General features: G+C 38.1%; 1 protein-coding gene across 3 annotated transcripts in view; it reads left to right on the forward strand.

The window, feature by feature from the left end:
- The window catches only part of LOC110996691 (slit homolog 3 protein), a 121,637-nt gene that overhangs the window by 32,982 nt on the left and 65,348 nt on the right, over positions 1–23,307 (forward strand). For all 3 annotated transcript variants that reach the window (XM_022264503.2, XM_045630601.1, XM_045630602.1), the window contains 2 exons: positions 804–842; positions 20,038–20,082. The gene's annotated coding sequence lies outside the window, so the exon portion shown is untranslated. The remainder of the gene's footprint in view (positions 1–803; positions 843–20,037; positions 20,083–23,307) is intronic.

Genomic DNA, 23,307 nt, shown 5'->3' on the forward strand with positions numbered 1-23,307 from the left:
TATTCCACAAATTCCTTTTAGATTGCTAGTCGAAAAGTTTGACAGCTTTAAATAGCGATTTCACAGTTCAGTGCAGTTTAGAAATGCAAATAGAGCATCTGCAAATTTTTGTTTCATTATTCTACATAACTAATATTTACTATAATAAAAAATATTCATCTTGTTGTTGTTCGTGTACAAGGGAATCATTATAGCATTGATCAGTTAAGTGAAATTGATATTATGAATATGCAGAGTAAGTAAGGACACTCAGCACGTCTTTGTCACCTATTAAAGAGTGCAACTGCGAAACTCATTGCACACTATTTCTGTGCAATCGATTAGTGTAGGCCGACCTTAGCGTGAAGGTTTTCTTCTTCACATACTTTCGTGAAAAGTGGATTGTTTAAGTGGTATAAGATACTTTAGACTGGTAACTGTTATTTGATGAAAAAGTGTTACGTATCTCATTTGGTACTCAAATACAAAATTCAAAGTTAAAGATAGTCCATACATTTTGAACTAGACAGTGTCACCCCGAGCCTCTGATAACATGAACAGGGCTGTGAGCACGCCCGTTGCGGCTCTGCGTGATTGATTAGTCACTACGAGTCACTCGCGTGACTGACGGTTATCGCTAGTTTTTAGCTTCAACCAGGATTTGTCATAACTATAGCATTTAACGTTGAATATCCAATTGAACATGTTTTACTTAAATTTATCTTCGCCCCTTAGTCATTTTGAAATTATAACGAGTTAGGAAAAAGCAAGTTATTCAACTGAAACGAAATACTGACTGACTTATTTCATATCTTTTGTTCCAGATACGGCGGTTATGATTTCATTTCACAACACACGCCCTGGTAAGTAAAACTTTTTCAAATCACCAAATCAGTAGTAAGCCAAAGCTCAGCCCAGATAAGGCCATATTCAAAGCTTCCGTTTCCGCATTTACACTAAAATTTTCCACAAATCCCGTGAAATCTTCGATCTTCCGGGCTTATCGCAATTTTAAGCGCCGCGTATATTAACTGAAGCCCGATCTTGGGCCATAAAGCGATCGGTTCGTTATCTGGTGTTAACGGCTCGGAAAATAGACGCGGTCCGGTCCATTACTGGTATTAGCTGATCGGTATCGGGAGCTTCGAGATTTTCTTTACAATATTCAAAGTAGACAAACAAGAAGGCTCTTTGAGACCGTCATCATACTGCCATTTAGGTGGTTCAATTATAATTAAGAGGTTATACTTATTTCATACAAGTTATACTTTCTTTCATTTCCTCATAAAATAGATAGGTACCGGTGGAATTTCGGAGCGTTTCCGACGGACGGAAGTGCGGGGCATTGTCTGTGATAGTTCGCCCAGAAATTATTGAATTACGGCCCGATATGCCTCGCGAGGGGACGATCGCAAACTTACATTATGGAATTGTTTGTGGAATTATTTCCGGTGTACGAATCAATATGAAGAATGTATACCTTAAATTTCTTTGAAATATTAAGTAAGTACGTACATTAATTGAGAAGTGGACAAATCCTTTTCCAATATAAAAAACCCAACCGTTTCTCAATGAACTTGTCCATTTAAATTGAACCTGTATTTAGGGCTGTCACGCTGTACTTCTCAAAATTATAATATTTCAAGTCAAAGTATGTTTTTTCTGGAAAATATCGCCGCGACTTGTATGCCTTGGAACGCGATACAATTACTATTAAATAAATACACAATAAATTAAAAACTTATTATTTTTAAATCATTTTATATTTTAAATAGAACGTTCCTGCTTTGTGCATGCACATATTATTAATTTTGGTGGTTTATCATTTTATTTATTTTTATAATGTACGTATATATCGTCTGTTGGTGTTGTTTTGTTTAACGGTAATATTTTCCTAAACGTATAAGTGTTAATCGGCAACCCTATTTGAATTCGCACGTACCCAGTTTTTGTTTATCTTAAATGAGATGTCTTACATTTTATCGAGACACGTTACTTTAAGAGGTTTATCAGATAATTGCGCGTTTAACAATGCCTATCCGATATGGTCTCATCTATTGGCATTTTGCGAATGCGATAAATAAAATAAATTATTTCATTAGAATGTATTTATAATATTTATTTGCAATTATTGTCATATTTAGGTTAATAATTTATTGGTCAAATAGTTGATTTTAAAAATAACAAGGAAACAGATTATATATTTTCGTGGCAGATAATTAGTAGGGACCCGGGGCGTCGCGTGCGTATCACGGGCATCGAATCTACGACCTGCACGCGACGGGCTCACGTAACCCCAACGCCTGATTTATTACATCAAAAATTATATTCTAACACAATTATTTTGCTAGTTTCGAATTGCGTTTATTATTTGTTTAAGTTCACACAGTAATTTGTGTTCATTTGGCGTTAAAATTCGTCAATTCTTTGTAATGCAACGCGTGATTCTATCACCATTGACACGTTCTCATCAATCGAAATGTCTAACTTAAAATAAATCTACGCGTGGAAGCTTCATTTCCTATCCGATCGCTTTGATAAATTACGATCATGCAACGTCATTAAGGGGCGACGAGTGCGACATTATAAGGTAATAGTGGTATGATTAATACATAAGTTACGTCCGATCGCGACGGCATCTAATGAAGAAATGCCCGTGTGACTTTTGACTTGTAATTGTTACATCCTCCCTCGCAAGGGGGATGCTTAAACCCGTTCGAGTATGGGTCTCTATCGGGTGGATTGTTTGTTCGCGCCCTGCTGATACAGGGCGGTACGGGGGCGGGCTAATAGCCCTTGGTGGGGGCTGCTGCGCGCGAGGAACAATGGCTCGACTCGCTGCGCGCAGCCGATGGGGTCTTGTCCGGGGTGTCAATCCGGTGGTAGTGTGGGGTCAAGGAGTAATCTCGACTTGACCCTGGTGTCGTGGTCGGTGGTATCGGGCAGCGCGCTGCGCGGCTCGCGGTCAAGCTCCGCCGGGTGAGACCCCCGGTAGCCCCGGGGGAGGCCCAGCGAGGCGACCAGCGGTCGAAGCCGCGGCTGCTGCCCTGGTGTCATGTCCGGTGGTATCGGCATCCGCGGAGAGTAGCTCACGCGGATACCGCAGGCGATCTGGCGGCCTGGAGTGCCATGGCGCGATGTTTTGGAGATGGGGATGCTGAGAGCCATCCGCTCGATCGAACATCCCCTTCGCGAGTCGCGCGACGAACTCGTCGATGGACTCCATCCGCAGGTCTCGCGCTATGGTGGCGTTTCTCACGTAGCGGGGGGCCCCCACTGCGCGCCTCAGGCATGTGTTCTGCACGGCGCGCAGTCTCTGCCGGTGGGCCTCCTTAGTGTAGGAGTACCACGCCGGCGCCGCGTACGTGAGATGTGGGCGCACGTACTGCTTGTACAGCGCGAGCTTAGTACGGATGGGTATGTTGCCGGTGAATAGGGGGCGGAGTTTGCTCGACACCCCCTTCGCTCTTCCTACGATCCTCTTGACGTGGTGCCGCATGGTCAGATTCCGGTCGATGGTGACCCCTAAGTAGGTGACCGGCGTCTTCCACGGCACGTCCTGGTCCAGGAATCGCAGGGGCGGCGGCAACCAACTCCGGCCGAAGGCGATCGCCTGTGTCTTGGTAGGGTTGGCGGCTAGTCTCCACTTGTTCAGCCACTCTGGCAGGAGGTCCAGAGCGCGTTGGAGCTTCGCCGCTGCTGCCTTGGTGTTGAGCGAGGTGGCCACGTACGCCGTGTCGTCGGCGAAGAGGGCCAGGCTACACCCGCTCGGGCAGGGGACGTCGTCCGTGTAAGTAGTGTACAGCAGCGGCGATAGCACGCTGCCCTGTGGGACGCCCGCCGTGATGGGTCGCGGTCTCGACGCAGCCTCTCCCGTCGCAACGTAGAACGTGCGGTCGGTGAGAAAGGCGCGGAGCACGGCGACTATACGGCGGGGCAGTGGAGACTCGGCGAGCTTCAGCACGAGGCCATCGTGCCAGACACGGTCGAAGGCCTTCTCCATGTCCAGCATCACGGCGGCGGCCCCTTCCTTCTTGTTGAGGGCCGCGGCTGCAGTGAAGAGCACCTTCGTCAGCTGCAGCGTGGTGCTGTGCTCGCCGCGGAAGCCGAACTGCTCGGGCCTCGGCTGCAGGTATTTGTAGGTCCTCTGCAGCAACAGCCTCTCGAACAGCTTCGACTGAGTTGAGAGCAAGGTGATAGGCCGGTAGCTCTCCGGTCGGGTGTAATCCTTTCCGGGCTTTGGCAGTAGGATCACCTTGCCCTCTTTCCAGGTACTGGGGAAGTGTAGGGACCGGATGATCCCCGTGAAGAGGCGCGCCAGCGCGACTATCCACCTCATGGGTAGGTGGCGCAGCGCCTGGTGGGTGATGCCGTCCGGTCCCGGCGCCTTCTTCAGTGGCAGCCGGAGTATCGCCTTCCGCACTTGTGAAGGCGAAAAGGCAATGGGGTCGTCATCGGGTGGGATCGGGCGAGCTAGCCAGCCCTCGACAGCGCTCTCGACCTCGGCCACGCGCGCTGGGCATGCCGCGGCGTTCGGTGAGAATTGGCGCTGGAGGTGCTCGGCGAAGATTTCGGCCCGATCGTTGTCGTCATAGGTGATGGCGCCGTTGCCGTCGCGTAGCGGACGCTTCGGCTCTGGAGTCCTATAGAGGCGGCGGCAGAGTTGGTGGAGGCGTGTGGGCTCGGTGGTCGCCTCCCCCAGCGCTTGCTCCCAGGAGCGCTGGGCGTGGGCGGCCAACTCGTTCTTGACCCGTTCGGCGAGGCGGTTCAGCTTTGTCTTCAGCACGGGGCAGCGATTGCGCTGCCACTGCCTCCTGAGCGCGCGCTTCTGGCTGATCAGCCGCAGCACGAACGGGGCTAGGTCCTCGCGTACTACCTCCGGCGGACGCGTGGTCGTTGCTTCCGCCAGAGCTGCCTGGAGTTGCCGCGTCATGGACTCCGCCATGTCGTCAACGGCGCCTGGTGTCGTGTCCGGTGGGCCTGGCGCGGTGGCGCCTTCGAGTATCGATTCGAAGGCGTTCCAGTCGGTGACCCTCCAGCTGCGTGCGGGCGGGGATGGTGCCCCCGCGAGAAGGCACAGCACTGGTTGGTGGTCCGACTGGTATTCGTCCATCAGGACCTCCTGCGCCAGGTAGAGATCAGGCCGGTTATGCACCACCAAATCGATAATGTCCGGCCTGTGGGTGTTGTTTCTCGGGTAGTGGGTGGCGGCATCTGGTCCGCACACCTGGTAGCCGCGAGCCATGCCCGTGTGACGATGTGACGCGGCTTATGTACTCCCCCACCATGATTGATGACACCGCCGGTGATGTGGGTAAGATCCTTAACTTAATTACATTGCGTGAAGAGCGATAAACTGAAGAGTAACGGACATTGGAATTTCTAACCAGACGATTTGACTTTGATCTAGAGACTGTTTACATTAGCCTACTTAAACGACATTTAAATACGGCTTCTGGATATCAGCGTTATTGGTTGGCATCTCTGTTCTGTTTATTTTAACTGCTAGCTAACTAACTGTATATAGATATTTGGTTAACTAACCTGAGACCGGAAGACTGTATATTAATATAATAATAATTAGTCTTGTGGTTGATATAAAACTTGAATTGTAGCTTTTATTGGATTGGATTTTCAGTTGTGCAACCAGCTCGAATAGTTTGTAGCTCAAACTAACGCCTAACGAGCACAAGTTCTATCTTCAATTATTATTATTTTAAGATGAATAGTCTTAGTCAAATAATGGAACCTGTGTAAAGCTTCAATAATTTCGCCCTTATCAATTTATTCAGTTATCATTACCTCAACAATAGTATTTCCTAAAATGAAAATTGAAGTCTATATCTTTATGCAAAACAAATAACAGAATACATAAAAATATACCTAATAACTAATCTTAAAATTTAATTATTAAAAAATATTATTAAAAGAAGTCCCTTTAGGCAAGGTTCCGAAGATACTGGCAGCGTTCCCCTTTGAATAGCTAGACTAAGTCTATATTATTATACTCATGTCTATTTAAAAAGATTCAATGACCCACAATTAATAAAGTTAAAATTGCGTGTTAGTTCAAATTTCAGCTATTAAATTGAGGGTCGTACAATGAAACAGAGATGTAGATTAAATAATTTATTAAAATTCTATTTGATGTTTTACGAGATACGAATTAATAATATATTACTTATTACACTCAAGTCTCAATTTATTTACCCCTATTGCAATACTACGCTTAGGTTTAAGTAATTCAAATTGAATATTTACGTGGAGATTTAATATTATTTTTCTCATAATCATAAATAATATCTTACGAGATATTTAATAAATTACTGTAGGCGTATAAGAACTTGTTAACGGCGTTAAATTTATAATGAGAGGCTCAGCACAATTATTTGAAATAGCGCTCAAAATTAAAGTAATACATTTTATATAGTCTGTGTGAAAATCAATATTATTATGCGCCTGTTTAGAGGCATGTGCAATAAATTTATATAAATACAAATATAAAATAACATGTATTGTGTTTACCCGAAATAGACTATAAACAGCGTTTTGATTAATAAGTGTCGTTGACATTCTAATTAAGCCGGCTAAAAGTCAGGCTTTTGTTTCAGTGAGGGGAGCGCTCAAATGCCACGGCTCTTAGATACGTATTTACATTTTATGTGGTGTACGTTTTCGTTGGGGATACATTGTTTTACGAAACGCTCGGCTGAGCATAATAAAAAAGCAATGTGGTTATGACATCTGCTAAACTGTTGTTGTTATGTATGTTCAAGACAGGCTTTTATGATAAAGTCATTTAATGCATATCATCAGACTTAGCGAAGATATGACTTTATTTAAAAATTGTTTAAATCACTACTACCATTTTTTTTTTTTAATTCAAAAGCCCTGTTTCTGAACTGTTAAGAAGTAAAACATAAGAAAAGTCTAAATAAATAAAAAGAATTTAATATAAAATTCAAGTGAAAATAATAATAATCTTGTAATGCGTGACCGCAACACTTTGCCTTGGCCTCAGATTGCATTTTTAACGATTTTTCTTTAGTAGTTTTATCTATCTCGGATGTTGTAATATTTTTCTTATATCACCTGCAGGCATTTATATAAATGAATATTACAAGATAATAACACCAAAACACGTATTAAGAACAAATGCAATCCCGGGGTAAAAATTTAAATTAGATGCAAAACTGCGTCGTGCACTAATGGTGTTGCTAGTTTAAAATTTTTCCCGGGAAATGGCGGCCATCTTTATTCGGGCTATTGTTTAACGGGCTCAACCTTAGCTTAATGCTTTTGTTTAATATGGAAATGGTTTCACCGATGAATATTTGTATCCAAATGAAAAGGCTTTAGCATTTCCGTTCATTTCGTTTATGACATCGTTCCTATAACAGGTTTTATTCGTTTATTTTTTATTTAGTCAACAATTTTATAGATTCCCACTTGAATAACAAATACATATTACATATAACTTTTTAAAAAGACGAGGGAAAAACCAAATTGAAGAAGAAGAAGAGGGCGCCCTTAAAAAAGGTGGATAGAAGATTTAGAATCGTTAGCAGGAAGCGAATGGAGATTGAAAGCCGTGGATAGAGAATTTTGGAAACAGCTGGACCTCCTCCAGCTTTTTCCTTTGATCTGAAGAAAGATAGATACTAGCATAATCAGTTTATTTGTAAAGATTAAATATATATGTATGTGAGTTTTAATATTATTATTTAATAACTTCTCTAAATACTTTTGAAGCCAAAGTGCTATGTGCATATTTTGGATGACTAAAAGCGAACTTTTACAAGTAAGCCGCATTATGGAGACGTGCCCGACGTATTCTCGGACTTATCGCACCATTGTTTTCCCGGTTTAATCCTTTACCCTTACAATGATTTTGTTTTAATATGTAAATCGCGAGATGGCGTTATAATGAATATAAATAGAGCCTTAAGCCTCGTCTCTAATGAAAGAGATTACGCGAACGATAACTCTGGATTAAATAAAAGTATAAGACAGTTATATCCTGGGAAATGTTTAATTATGGATTAAGCGGGAAACTGGGCCAGCTTTAAATATACTTGGCAGGTTTTTAAATATGGCTACGAGTTTGCATTTTTGCCTTTTCACTGTTGGCGGATTTTTAAAGATTAAATGATTACAGACGGTATTATTCAGAAAAGTGAAGATTTGTCCGAGACACTTTTGACTTACAGCTAGCATAACCCTGCTCTTTTTTGGCCATATAAAATGCAAAAAGTATCAGTAATACTACCGTGCTGAAAATAAGTCAGTAAAGCTCACGACATTAATGATCTTATCTCTTAACCCATTCAAAAACACAAACTATTTATTAAATTACAACTATTTATGGATTAAATAAAATTACATTTTCGCCCTTTGATCTCGGACTATAAATAAGTATATAAATAACGCCGGAATCGTTAAGTCTGTCGGTTTCAACACGAACGCCTATAAACAAGGGGAAGCGGACGGAACCGCGTAATTTTATATGAGTTGTGTGTCTTGTACACGCGAGAGGAAACGATTCTTATCGATTATCAACTGTCGAGTCGTCCCTATAATAGCTTTACAATAAGCAAACCATTCATAATAATAATAATATCAGTTTTTTATTTCTTTAGCCTTAATATTTTTATGCGCCCAGACGCTTAAGCGCGCTAAAGTTCTTTTCATCATTTGGCTATTCTTGTTTCATGTCAATCCATTCATAATTCTACAACTTCTACTGTGATTTATATCATTTAAGAATTCATTAGAAAATGCGATAATTATTGCGAAAAAGTCGGGAAGACAAACTTATCACAATATTAAATAATACCAGTGAATGCAAAGTTAAATTGGTATAAATATAATTAGCTACATATACAAAAGTATGTTTGATAGCGTACGTCGGGACCAGACGGTCTTCCTTCCTCTCCGCTTTCCTGTGGAACCCGCCTGTTTGTGGTCCCAGCCAAAGACTTTTCACACAATTTTTTAAAGATATTCATAGTAAGTACCTAATGTTATTTCGTTAAACAATACAAGCTTGTTAGATTAAAAAACTAATTAAAGTCACCCACAAATTTATGTTTAAATATATAATAATAATGATACTTGGAATGTATGTAGAAATTATTCCTGACTTTTATGCGTTAAAAACCACTTCGTGTTCTGCGATTCTAGGTTTTACCTGAGATCTATTTTTTCTTTTTAGTATAAATCGCTTTCACTAGTCACTCAAGCCCAGTGATACATTCGAAGTCCCGAAATAACGCGATTAAGGGAATGAAAGGGCCAAAACGAACAAAAGCAGATGTGATTACCGCGTTGTCGACTAAAGAAATAAGTAATATTTCTTTTCTTTTCACTATTTCTGTATAGTCCCATGCCCCACGGAGCGAATTTATACGACTAATGAAACGAGTGATGAATGATTCAAAATGTAATGTCTCGTTCCTTATCAAAAATTGATTGATGACTCGCTTGTGGTTTGAATGCTCTACGAATATTTCTGTAACCGAAACTCATTTAAACTAGTTTCAGATATTCGCTCCGTCAATATATAAGTCGAGGCAATGGCGTCACTGTCAACTGCCATGGTAGTTATGTCACAGAGCACATAAATTAACAACACCAAAGATTAATTCAATACCTGTTGCTTATTTGATTTGCCAATATTAATTATTTGTTCTACAACTAAAAGGCTATTTTGATAGTCAATTGTAATATTAAAAATGTAATTTGATGTCATTTGTATTGAAGAAATATTAAAGTAATCAATTGTGACTGCAGTTCTAAGTTTTGCCAACTTTTGTTCCTACTCAGTAGTGGATTCGGGTTAAGTCGCGGTTCAAATACCTACAAGAAATGTCACGAAACTTATTTATCACAATTTTGAGAATAAATACAGGCACAGGTTGATACGGCGCTTCCCTAGAATAGAGGCTTCTCCCGATAAGCAGTTTGATGTAGAATGTCCCATTCCTGCTTTCATCATACCCTTATCTTCCTTTCCTTCCTTTCTGGGATTAATACCTCTTTAAAACCACGGGTGCACTCTTTTTCGACTTAGCGAAAGAGTTAACTTGTTTACAAAGTACCTACAAGTACCCATAAAAACCACAAACGAATGGTTACAGTTCCTTGGCCTTTATGCCATTCTTTCCATGTTTTTCCATTGTTTTCATTGTCATTCCTTTTGTCTCCGTTATTATTGGGTCTTCTTTATAACTTGACTACAAAATCTTAAACGTAGGTAATAAATATTCTCACACACACATACGAAGTCGTGAACAATCTCAGTCTTTCATATAAAGTAAAGTTACATTTGGCTCATTTTATCTGCCCTGTTGGGACCAGCTCGACATCCGGGATAATATCCGCGGGCGGACGAAGTTTCTGTTTAATCTGAAGTCGCCAGCTCGCGGCCACTTGCAAACAATTCTTATTTTCTATTGTTTTGTCTCAACCGACTTCGTCTCGTAAGCAATCTATCCTAACGTAACAAACAAAATCAGAAATATTCGTCAGAATTTTGACAAATCGAGATTCTATTCAAAGAAGTCGTTCATATACAACGTTGGGTACTTAACCGTATATGACGAATGTATAGATCCGACTGACTCACGAATCTGATTCAGCTTAACAAACCGAAACCGATAACTCGATAAGCAAAGAAAAACATTGGCGGTTTGATTAGAATTTGCCGGATCAGGGCCATTGTTGGTGGGAGTAATAAGTGTACAGATATCGCATTGTAATAAACTTTGAAACTCAAATTTTGTTAAGAGAGACGTAAAATTAAATGAATTGCGCGTAATTTTAATTGATTATGGAGGCCGTGAGAGAAACTCTAAAATACCTTATCATCTACATTGAGTTTTGATGATCCCATTGACGCGACTAATCTAAACGCAAACGGTTCATCCGCTTCTAAATCGCTTATTATATTTAATCGCAAGTACTCATCAGGCCTGAGTTTTGCCCGGCTTATTATCACGTCTCTGAACTGTCGAATAATCAGAAACCCTACCATTTAGGAAAGAACAAACGAGCGATTTCCTTGCTGTTGCCTTTGCTGCTCAAATTATAGATGTTTGTAGGATGCATTCCTAAACGTATATAGTAACACGATATACTTTATGGACTAAAATTTTAGAAAAAAGTATTTTAACGTGTTGTTAAAAATTTAAGTTGATTCGACTATCCGTTTATGTAGAACCGACTGCAGTTTCTATTTACCATTTGAATTGGCGATAGCTTTGTTGAAGCGAATACTAAATGCTGCTTATATGACGACAATCTTTCTCGATTATCTGCCTAGCAAGCCGCAAAGTATCATTAGATAGGGGGCAAGAGCGGGGCCGATTTGCATGAAATGAATTCCTTACAAGGCCGAGAGAGTCGTCCGCGGAATCGCCGCTTAAATGTTATTTCCATTCATATTGCCCGCCTTATCGCAATCTTTTTATGTCCGCGAAAACAATTCTTGTTAGAGAAAATAAGATTTATGAAGCGCATTCAGCTAAAGGACTTGTAGTTCCAGACAATGAATTTATTAGAAGTTAAATTATATAGGATTTTCATTTGTGCTGTTTTGAGAAAAATTCAAATATACGTATTAATTTCGACAAAATGTTTTCTATATATATAGTTGTAAAAATGCTTAGTGTTTCTAGCATACATTATTTTTCACATGTTTGTTCCCATGAAATTGAGTATTAAATACTATTTAAAACATTTAGAAAACTGTGAGAAACTTGTAGTACAATAAATTTCTTCTACGCGACAGCTAATTGAACTTCGGTGGCGGAGATTTATCATGCCGTGATAAAAAGCGAACACTGATTGACAAGAACCTGTAACAGTAATTAAAACCCCGCTCTCGGCTTCTGAACACATCGAAATATTTCCATTATGAAGGAACTGGCAACTCTGTATATACTTAAACTTTGTACAATAAGATTCTTTTGCATTTCAGCATAGGATGGGTTGAGAAGATGTTTTTAAGAAAGTTAAAGCTGAAAGAGCCTCTGAAGGCGAAAAAGCATTGGGCGGATAATGTGTGTATTTTGGGTAGCTTTTGCGTTCCGTATGTGTGTGGTCGGTGTTTGGTTCCAAAGAAGTCAGTTTTTTGCCATTAAGTATAATTGTCTAATCACTAGAAGTTTTGTTTCATTGTACAATTGAAGTTAATTAGCGAAATTCATATACATATATAGTTTTATATAGGATATCTTAAGAATGGAAATAAATTTTCAGCAACACCAAAAGAAATAAACCGCTGTAGCAAGTAGTTTATTTTAGTGGCTTAGAAGCGTAACAAAGTAGCTAATTTGCATAAATATTAAAGTTGGAATTCTTGAATAAGAAAGTTTCCCAACTACGTCACACTCATGCTTAATTGGGAATCTTCCAGATTTCGAAGCGTTGATTGTGATTTGCGGGTGTGTGTAATTAAAATCTGCCACAATGTGTACGTGTGCGGAGTGACAACCTCTTTGGGATTCAATGCTTGATAACTCGATAGTGGCCTTGTTTTCATTACGAATTTGATGACGAAGAAGGTCACAGATGTAAGTGGATCACCCTTCCCTGTCCGTAACGCGTTATAAATTTTTGGTTCAAGTCGTATTGATTTTTTTCCTATATTTTCCCTCTTCGGTGAACAGCCAGGATCCGAATACGCGATCTCAGAGATGAGGTGCGTCCCTAACTTCTATGTCAACACTGCACAAGACAGGTAAAAATAAGAAATAATTGATTTTCAGTTTTTGATGGAAAAAGGCACCTACTAATGTAACTCTCAAGTCGAACGAAACAAAAACCCACACAAAGTTAAAGTTACGTACAACAACACGTTGATGCTTTCATCGCTCTGTAGATAAAATATAAATTGCTTGTTATTTAAGAGTATTGAAATTGATTAAAGTATTCTCATACGTTTACGCGTGATTTGTATTCAATCTCAATAACGTATATACACCGCGATGTGTTTTTACATAAAAGTTTAAGTTAAGCGCTCGTACTGTACGTTTCATGCCTCATTTATTTAAAAACATGGCTGGAGGAACATGTATGTATTACGGATAAAAGCCTACGCGAAAGCCGGCGACCTATATTTTATTGTCATGAATATAATTTCTTTACTTCACATTTTCTACAATTCTAATTTTGCGTGGGTGAATGAACCAATCTGTTAAAAAAATAAAAGCATATTATCGCGTCACCTGGACAAAACATACGTATATGTTTCGATGTGCGCCGCAAAAAGGCGGAAGATATTTATAAGGCGAGGGAACGTTAATTAAGCAAGAATTTACCGTATTCAAAGTGCGACGAAAACTTTGAGAAAACCCCAAACTTTGAGAAATTTGTTTTGCGTGTTCAAGGATCTTCGTTAGCTCCGGTCCAAACTTATAACGTATGTTTGACTAGAGCGTTGGCTACATTAGTCTTGCGGTGTCGCGACGCAAAGCCGATGTTTGGATCGGCACTAATTTTAGAGAATCCGCCCAATTATAAGCCGGGTCGACGCGAATTTGGACCAATTAGATTCAACGAAGTGTGTCGCACTCGGGAGCAGTTTTGTCGGCAATATAATTTATTAGGGAGGCTCAAAGTTGGTTTCGACCTTAAAGAGTCGACTCAAATTTGATTACGGAAGCTTAAAACGTGTCCTCTTGTACGCGCCTTCGGGTGAAACGTCTCCGCCCTCTTCCTAGCAATTACCACAGAACGTTGACTTTTTATAAATTAAAACGTGTAATTAGTGACCCTAGAACGTTCTCAGCAAATTAATAGCTATGTTTAAATATTACTTTGGGTTTCATCATCTTCAAGTTAAAGGAAATGGCAGTAAAACAATAGTACCTACCTATTGTTTTCGTTAATGAAGACATCTTTAATAATGGACTTTTTTCTTCTTCAACCGAATAACATGCAACAAGACGCATAAAAAGCTAAATCGACGGCTCAAAGAATCAAGTTCTAATTAACGCGATAGAAGAGATTAAAAGTGTACCAATAATAATGTTAACGTGTCATCGAGTCGAGTGATGTTATTTAATTATAGAGGGAATTGAAATCCTGTTCTAAGCAAAGGAAGTGAGTGGAATTAGAAACTCGTTTATATCATTCATCGCGTTCTAACGGCGTCCGTTTCGTGTTCGGACCCTCGCATCGAACCCTTACTTCTTTTCAATGAACTTATTACGAAATATTTCCCTCATGTATTCATCGGATGGTTACACACGCGTTTGTTAGTTGTAGTTACGCGGACTTTGTGTTTACAACTTCCTTTGTAAGTTTGTGCGATTGATTTTAGAAAATGTTTTAAATGGGGTAAAGTTTTATAACACTCTCATAGGGGCACCCGCACGGAATAAATCAGCGTGAATGTGTGTGTATAAATTGATTAATATAGGTAATGTATAGAAGTGTTACAAAAATATTGTATTCAAATAATGAAATGCATTGTAAAAGAAATAACTTACAACGAGAAACAATCGAGGCAGCGAAAAGATTCACTCCTAAAGACGTTCTTGAAAATCAATTAAATTCTTTTGTCGTACCTTTTCTATCTATTTTCTTAAGTCGAGGGAACATCAAAAAGGTTCTGTCACAAAAAGGCCAATTAAAGGTTTTTGAAATTGATTCAGTAGATTTTGTCGGTCTTTGTAAACGATGTTATTGACATAAGATGTTCCCTGACGTTTGATGTAACGATACCATTTTCCTTGTACGAATCTTCGATTTGATTTCATATGATTTATGAAGCCTTTGCTTCCGACCATACAATTTTCAGATGAGTATCTCAAGTGGGTTTGGTATATCTCCTTACAGTACAGTTTAGTTACATAGGTATAGACCCATAATGTTGTCCATTTACAATACCAAAAAAAAGTCATTTTGAGCGTGCAGGTTTCAATACCCCCGTGCTCACGACTCACCACCGCCTTGTCTGTTACTTTATAATACACACTCAATTTATTGTTGCACCGTCACTTTCCCCATTTGGTTTCGTTAATTAAAAGCTGCACACACGCTAAAATAGCGTTTATTCTAATCGTCTAAAGACTTTAACCGCATGTGACTCTTTACGCGAGCAAAAGTAATAAATCATGAAAATTGCAAAACGGAGCCAGGTTAATCAATTAATCACTGGGGATTGGTGCGCGGAATCTTAGCGATAGGCCTTTGCGACCCAGGGAAGGGTTGATTTATGGGAAAATAATACCCATTGGGAAATTTAAAGTGCTGACTGTGTAAGTTTGGTAGAAACCGCCTAATTAACACTCTTGCAAAAACATGGCGTCGCGCGTCGCTAATTATAATGTATGTTCCTCCTGAGAACTTTAGGGAAATGATAGCGGAATATATCACGTTCTAGTAATTGTGAAAATCTTGTGCTACTTTTGTACAATTGTAAAACACTGAAGAATAAAAGTATTAAACGTTTGAGTTATTATAAAAGAACATGAAAAGATTCAATTCTTTAATATATACTTAAATTATAACGTACTTACTTAGAACAACTTATGAAACTTTAGCGACTGTCAAATATTTTCTCTCAGTTCAATCCATCGAGTGAATAAAAATAATAAAAGGTGAGTAAAAAGTTGAAGGCGGTGTCCCGTCGGAGCTCACGAGCTCGAAAGAGTTACGCAATTACAAATCGCTTCCGAACGTCCGAGTTGCGAGTATTTTCGCCTTAACTATGGACTTGAAGTTCTCTAGTTGTCGGAACCAACTTCGGGGATTTATCTCAGGGGGCTCCATTAAGCGTCCCTTCACTTTAAGGACCAATTCATCAACTGTGTTTGGAAAAAAGCTCCTAGACACTATTCACGGGCTTTAAAGCTTGTCAGATTGAATTTCTTATCTTATGGCAATGGGAAATAATTTTATAAAATTTTTAGGTTTATATATTTTTGAAGAATATTAAGTAATTGTATAAAATGACTGCATACAGTTGGACCTATCTTAACTTCCGTCCATAACTTGTCATTAAATGGCCCATAACCGAGGTAAGTCGCGAATACACCGTTAACCCAATTTCTCTTTATAGGTCACTCGAAAAACATTCAACCATTGTTGTGTCAAGTATTAGTCAAGTGACTGTATGAAAAGACTCTACCACTTGGCGTTTGTTTATTATTTTATAGCCTCGTACTTTCATGTCCTTTTTTCTCTGGCTGGAGATAAAAAATAGCTCTTTTCAAGGAGATTACTGACCGTCATGGAATGGACGAAATAATGATTGGAATTGGAAACAAAACGCCCAAGATCTAAAGGAACCACAATTTTTACAAATCACAAAGTGACATTATTCATCGAAAATTCCTAAATTGCATAAAGTGACTGTCAAATTTGATTAATTTGTGCAAAACACCCTCCACCTGATACCGTCATGTTTCATCCTTTCAACACAGATTATTAGATTATGTTCATAACATTATCTAACATCGGGACGTTTTTGTTTACATTTCAGATGCGATTAGGCGTAACAGATTTATTTATTTCATAAATAATACGGTTTTATATACATTGGTGTAAAAACAGTTCTTCATTGATCAAGTTAATTTAATTTGAACCATTTTATCTCCACACACATAGACGGTGCTGTGAGACGTACTTAAAGCTGCCCCAAACCCAATCTTCTGTAAGCGGCACTTTGGCACAATCGCTCGCCGCCACAGAGCAAAGTAATCCGCTTAGAGGGCGCCATTAGGCGATAATTATTACCACTGACCCTCAACTTGACCCTTTTTATGAATTATCATGCGTCCTGTCCAACTATCCCTCGTTAGTGAATGTATTACGATTCTGCGACTATTGACTCATTAAAACCAATGACGGAATTCACGGCTGCATTTATTGTTTTAAAAATTAAAAAAAGTAAAGTAAAGATAAAGACGGTTCAATATGAAATTCATATCGTAAGAGATAACGCTGAGCGGCGTTCAATCGTGGCTGCGTGACGTTGCCAAGTCGTTTGGGCGTTTTTAAACTCGATATAGACGCAATCTTCACACCAAACGATTTTATTTGACGTGTACTCGCTTGTTCTATGTAAATGTAATCTTTTGTGTGTATTGAAATTTTTGAAATGGCACTTTTGATATAGCGTTCCTTTCAAATGCGAAGATATATTGACGATATTGTTATTGGAACATGTGTTTCGAGTTCGAGTTTTTCCTCCATTCGTATGTATGAAGACTTATTACGTTTGAAACGTCTTATTTGTTATTCCGTTTGGTAAAGATTGTGGTTGTAAATAAATAAATTCAATTGAATATTTAAACTATCCTAGTAAACTGAATATGAATTGCTTCAGTCTAAAGAGGGTAACGCGACTGAATCTCTGGGCTGCATTTTCAGACTCTGGGGCGATCGTCAACATCCAAAACTGATTTAATGTAAAGTGGGTGCCAACCGTGATCCATGTGCTATCAAATTATTTCAGTATTTCCCTTTCTTATGTAGCCAAGTTCACATTTCAAGGATAGTCGTGCTCGCTTAAATATTATTGCTTGTGGCGGCGACCATGCGTCGGGTTGTCTCTCCCTTAAATATGGCGGGAGGGGCTGGCCAGGCGTCATACTCGTGAATAATACTAATACTCATACTTCTGGTGACTGGTCGTACGTGAATTCGTGTGTGTTGTTAGTGGTTTCGACTATGTATTTGCGTTTTGTTCCCTCGAGAATGTAAGTGCGTGCTCCTATTTCAGAGTGCCTTCTACTGCCTGAGGACAGAAGTTTCTTTTTAATTTATTTGATTATTCTTTATTACTTAAGATGTCATGTGGAACATGGTGTAATGCTTGTAGCTCCTTACAAACGTTGTGTAAAACAAAAAAAAACTTGGCGATTAAAAAGAGTGGCGGAGACTTGTTTCCAGTTCTTCTCGTCCGTTCTACGCCCTTGATTTGAGGACTGGCAGTAAATGTAAAATTAGGAGCGTGTAGCATTTAATATCTTTTTCTTTATTGACGTTAAAATTAGTTATAAAAGAATTTGTAAACTATTGTTTTATTTTATAAGGACCGGATTATTTTCTAAAATGTAAATGTTGTATTACAGTCTGCACTACTCCAGAAAGCATTAGGCTTTCGTTCAATATAATAATAATAGGAACATTTAAGTAAAGAATCGTGTAAAGAATTCCGAAAGAAAGAATAAAACGTCGTAATGTCAGATAATGGCGTGTCTGTGCGCATGAATGGCATTTAATTTAAACAAAAAAGCGGATAAACAAGTTGCCGTGAATCGGCCAGGTGCGAGGACGCCGACGGCATCATATTGTGTGGACCAAACAATGAACTACAGCGGAAATTATACAGTTTTCAAAGCTTTCTAGTTGATTATCGAATTTCACTTTCTGTAATCAATTGTAAAAACGGCACTGATATTAGTTCTTAAAATGTACAAATGCAAAAATGTGTCTGCAATGCTTCAATTTACTGAACCACCAAGGTTTGAGATATTCTTAAAAAGCATACAATGGAGTTTGAAAAGGATGTTAGGTTTATTTTCTCCTTCAGATGTATTTAGACCACCGGATCCTCTGTTGTCATCAGAAGTAGATAATAGAACTTACAGAATGATTTGTGAGCCTTCTCGCTATCAAACACATTAATAATGTCATTGGACGTTTTAATAGACGCTTCATTAAAAGCGTTTAGTTTTAATACATGAATCTGAATGGCTGGAAATGTCTTTTTTTTAATTACCACTAAAAGATCTCATGGAAAACATTATCTCTCGAACCATTGCATATTCGAATAAGTTATTTAAAGATTATATAGTAAATAAGCAAGATTCTCATCCGACAATAACCGCCTCTCATCACAATAATATATATCATAATGATCGTGTTTCGTTAAACATCAGCTATTGTTGATTAATAATAACACTCTCCATTCAATGTGCGTATGTTAAAAATGCAATGTTAACTCACGTGGGTTAACTACAAACCCTCGCCAGCAGTTTAACCCGGCCCTTCACCTCCCGACTGACCCCAGACACGATGGATTTGACTTTTAACTTAGCAATTGTTAGTTTAAATAAGATTGTAGATCTTTCAAAACAATTAACTTAATTAAAACCCATATACCCCGTGGTAAGGAAATGTCTGGAAAACGTACGACTTCAACTAAATTGTCATTGTATTTCAAACAAAGAAAAGTAATATTTATAGTGAAACAAAATACTTAATCCGCAGGATACATTGTTGTATTCCTGCGAGGCCTACAAACCTTTCCAGGTGTTAAATATTAAGGCTCAAGCCTAGGTTTCGAGACCCTCGTATTTTCGACGACGCCTGACAAATTATTTATGTTGTGGCCTTAATATTCGAGTCATTTACTTAAAAAAATACCAGCCTGATTTTGCAGTTAAATACTAGCTTGTAAGATTCCAATTGTAGTGTTTTAAATTAATATTCATATTACGAATGTGTTAATATAACGAAAATCAGCAGTATGTTATATTCTTCCTCAATTGAATTTAACTCGAAATGTTTAGGATTAAATATGAAAAGGTAAGACAACATCTTTCACACACAAAACACAATACTCGTGGGTGAATCGTGGCATCGCGAGTTGAAAGCATCTGACCTAATTTAAACAAGTCCTCTATTTGATGTGGAATCAAATATTTTCCTCTCCGTAGCCATTTAAGTCTGAAACGCAAAGTTTTCGCGAAAGTAGCGAAATTAAACCTTTTTAACTGTTTACAGAAAAACAGCAGGTTAAATACGAACGTTCAACTAAAAGTTACTTTTATTTTATGTTTCTGTGCTAGTTTCAAACACAGCTTCATAATAAATTTATTGCTAACTGCACAAATGTTACAATTTATTATTTATTGCTAATTTATGTACAAATATATATTGATGACTTGCATATAATATTTCTCGAATATTCTATAAATTATTACTAAACCCACGACGAAGCTGTTTTTACAATTGATTCGTTGAGAAATTTCGCGTTCTATATTATTTTGATTACGAGTATATACTAAGCAAAATTACAAAATACTTTTCTATTTACAGGTAAATAATAATCTGGAACTTTAAGGGGACACCCAACGATGTAAGGTGAGTTTCTCTTTTTACTATTATATTATAACTAAATAAATAAATAAATAACTAATACTAAGAGAAATTGTATTTTAAAACATTTAATAATTATAATTTTATTTAATTAAGAGTTTTTCATAATTGTCAGTGTCCTGGACACATGTTTAATATTAGGTCTGAAACTAACTTTAACATTACTTCAGGTCTGTTTCTTACAAAAGTTATGTATTCATAATTATTTTATGAATAATCAATAATATATTTATAAATATAAATATCCTGCTTCACTGAGTTAAGACCTACCGTTTAATATTTATAAAGGCATTTAGGTAAAAAGGCCTCGAATGGAAATCCTTTCTAAGAACACTCGGCATAATGCCCCACTGTTTGTTCTCGCATTGATATTCTTGCATTCATCTAACCTACTTGTAGAACAAACAGAAATCGAAAGGATTCGAATAATATTTTTTACTTTTAAAATTTTGAACATCATACAGTTCAGTAATGTATTTTCCTAATTCCCAATTAAGCAACACGAAAATCGGATCGAGTTTTACACAACTGCCCAAAACCATGCTGAGTGTAAAACGGCATAGATACATATCATAAAATAAATTCACAAGTATGAAAATGTAGATTTCTGAAGAGCACTCATCTGTTATTCACCGTGCATTCAATAAAATTCTAATTAAATCGTTTCGTAATCGCAATCGGTTTACGATTAGAGCATTTCGCATCCGTTGCTTCGGTTTTAATTGAGTTTATTGAGAAATTGGGTCGCAGCAGTATCTTCGCATTCATTTGATAACTCGCTAATAACATTAGCCTGTCTCACGCGCCAAGGTTATCGCGCCGTTCACTAACTAAACGCATTATTACGCTGATTGGGAGTTGGGAGTTGGATTTACAAGTTTAGGTGGTTCATTTGATAAAACTTATGAATATATACATATTCTGCATTTTTTTTAATTTATATTTGTTTAGATTTTAGTCGTTTAATAATTACCTGTATTAGGTTTCAAAGAGAAATAAATAAATTAACATTACATGTTAATTAGTAGATATAAAGTGAGCACCCCGTTTGAAATATCAGAGATATTTTACAGGACTAGGTGAGTAGGTTTATTGCGAAATAAATGAATTTGGGTCACGTATACAGTATTAAATACTTAAAAGAGTAAATTGGCGGAGGCTTTGTACGAAGCCGCCGAGGCTCTCGACCTACTTGCTCTGACTTAATAAAATAACCTGATGATTTCAGTTATGTGCATTAATTAGTTTAACTGGAAGCCTGAATAGCCGAAGGACCACTCGCGAAACGCGGCTTCATCAGGCCATCTGCTTTTCATTTCACCCTTTTGCTTTCTTTCACTTCTAATAACCCTATTTCAAAAGTTTCCATTTCTAAGCCCTATTAGATTTTCACTACATGGACAAAATAATTGTAATCAGAGCGCGTAACAAATCTTTTACCCCTGAAAGTACTAATATGGGTACTTATGAAATATCAGGAGTATTCTCACGGTGCTTTTTGTATATAGTTCTACCATTTACATCCGTTACATAATATGAGCATTGAACCTGACCCGCACCTGCCATTCGGACACAATGACCGTAGTATTATTGACGAGGTGTTTCACCAACTCACACTAATTCTGCGCACGCGCCCATTGTAAATATGCGTATGTTAAATAAATTAAAATATTATTAAGGGTACAAATCCAACACGATCATTTTAAAAAAAAGACAGATTTCAGAAGGTTGCGTGTTCATATCACGTCGAAGGTATTAACTTAAACGGTGCAGAGCATTTATAATATGTCTGTTATAACAACAAGCTTCTGCCTAGCATTTGCGAAGCTGCCTTGTTTTTTTGGCATAGAGTTTTGTGAAAGTTAGTTGTAAAAATTTGAAGATTTTATGTTGAGAATCAATTGCAAATAGTATTGAGGTATCGTTTCAAAGTTTGTTGTTGGTTCGCGTGGCTAAAACGCGATGTTTGTTCCCAACTTCAACCGTTCGTGATATGCCAAAAGCTTTGAGCTAGTTTTATTTGTATGTGCTGTGCATACTTCGTAAGCTCAAACTATTCGTAGCTCCGATATCGGCTCCGCACATCTTGAGTTTTTTGGGTGTTTCATTGTCGAATCGGTGTTTAAAAAAAATACTATCTGTTCTCTAAATATGTATTCAGTTATAAAGTATTTAAAACTTGATAAAATAAATAAAACTTATACGGTCTAAGGAAGTTTATACTTAAATTTCAATAGCTGTGAGAAAATGATTTCATTTTAATTCAGTCCTATTGTGCCGCGAGACTGCGAGACCAGATTGCCTGCACCTGCATGTCAAGTTACGTAGTACTCGACTTACGTTCCTACCTGTTTTGCTAATACTATACCCATTTCTTTTGGGGTATTTATAATTCAATCAAAGATATTTATATAAGATATTTAATTGTATAAATCTTTATTAATAAGGGCTTACTATTAGCGAAACTTCCAATGTACACTCCTTCAAAATTATCTTGCTAATTATATGATATGTGCAGTATCACTTACATAGCTCTAGCATTTAACATAAGAGGCGGGTGCAAAGTGACCTATCACGAGCACTGCGCAGGCGCATTTGAATATCCGCAGTCTACGAGCGGCCTTAATATTACATGAATCGCATTTGAAAGTCAATGACGATCGCCGCAACACTTTTGTTTTAGCATTTAGATATACGAAATATGAAGACGACTCGTGATGTTGAATAACGCAAAACTTTACTGAATTTCATTACGTCGTCATTTCTGAACTACCAAGAAACAACTCGTATTGTTCATGGATGTTTATCCACCTGTCCTGTACAAACTTACATTTAAAAAACACTGGGTTTTAAAAAGTATAATTATGGATTTTTACACATATCAATCTGTCACTATTTAGAGAACTTACCTTCAATGAATTCGTAGCAATAATAATATTCGTAGTCCAATAACTAAATTATACATTGATCATTATTACGTGTAATAACCAATTTTGTTTTAATTAATTGGACCCAGTTGAACGGTAATCTGGTAATTAGTTCGAGGCTATTAACTATATTTATCGGTACCTCGAATCATTTATCCCTAAACTGGACTGTAATCTCCCGATGCGTGTGCCAAAGTCTCGCATACAAAAACCATATCAATTGCACATAATCTCCGAGCCTTAAAAGCTGGAACAAAAAGTCAGTAAATACTGATATCGAACA

This window comes from Pieris rapae, chromosome 12 (assembly GCF_905147795.1).
Source record: "Pieris rapae chromosome 12, ilPieRapa1.1, whole genome shotgun sequence".
Taxonomy (NCBI): Eukaryota; Metazoa; Arthropoda; class Insecta; order Lepidoptera; family Pieridae; genus Pieris; species Pieris rapae.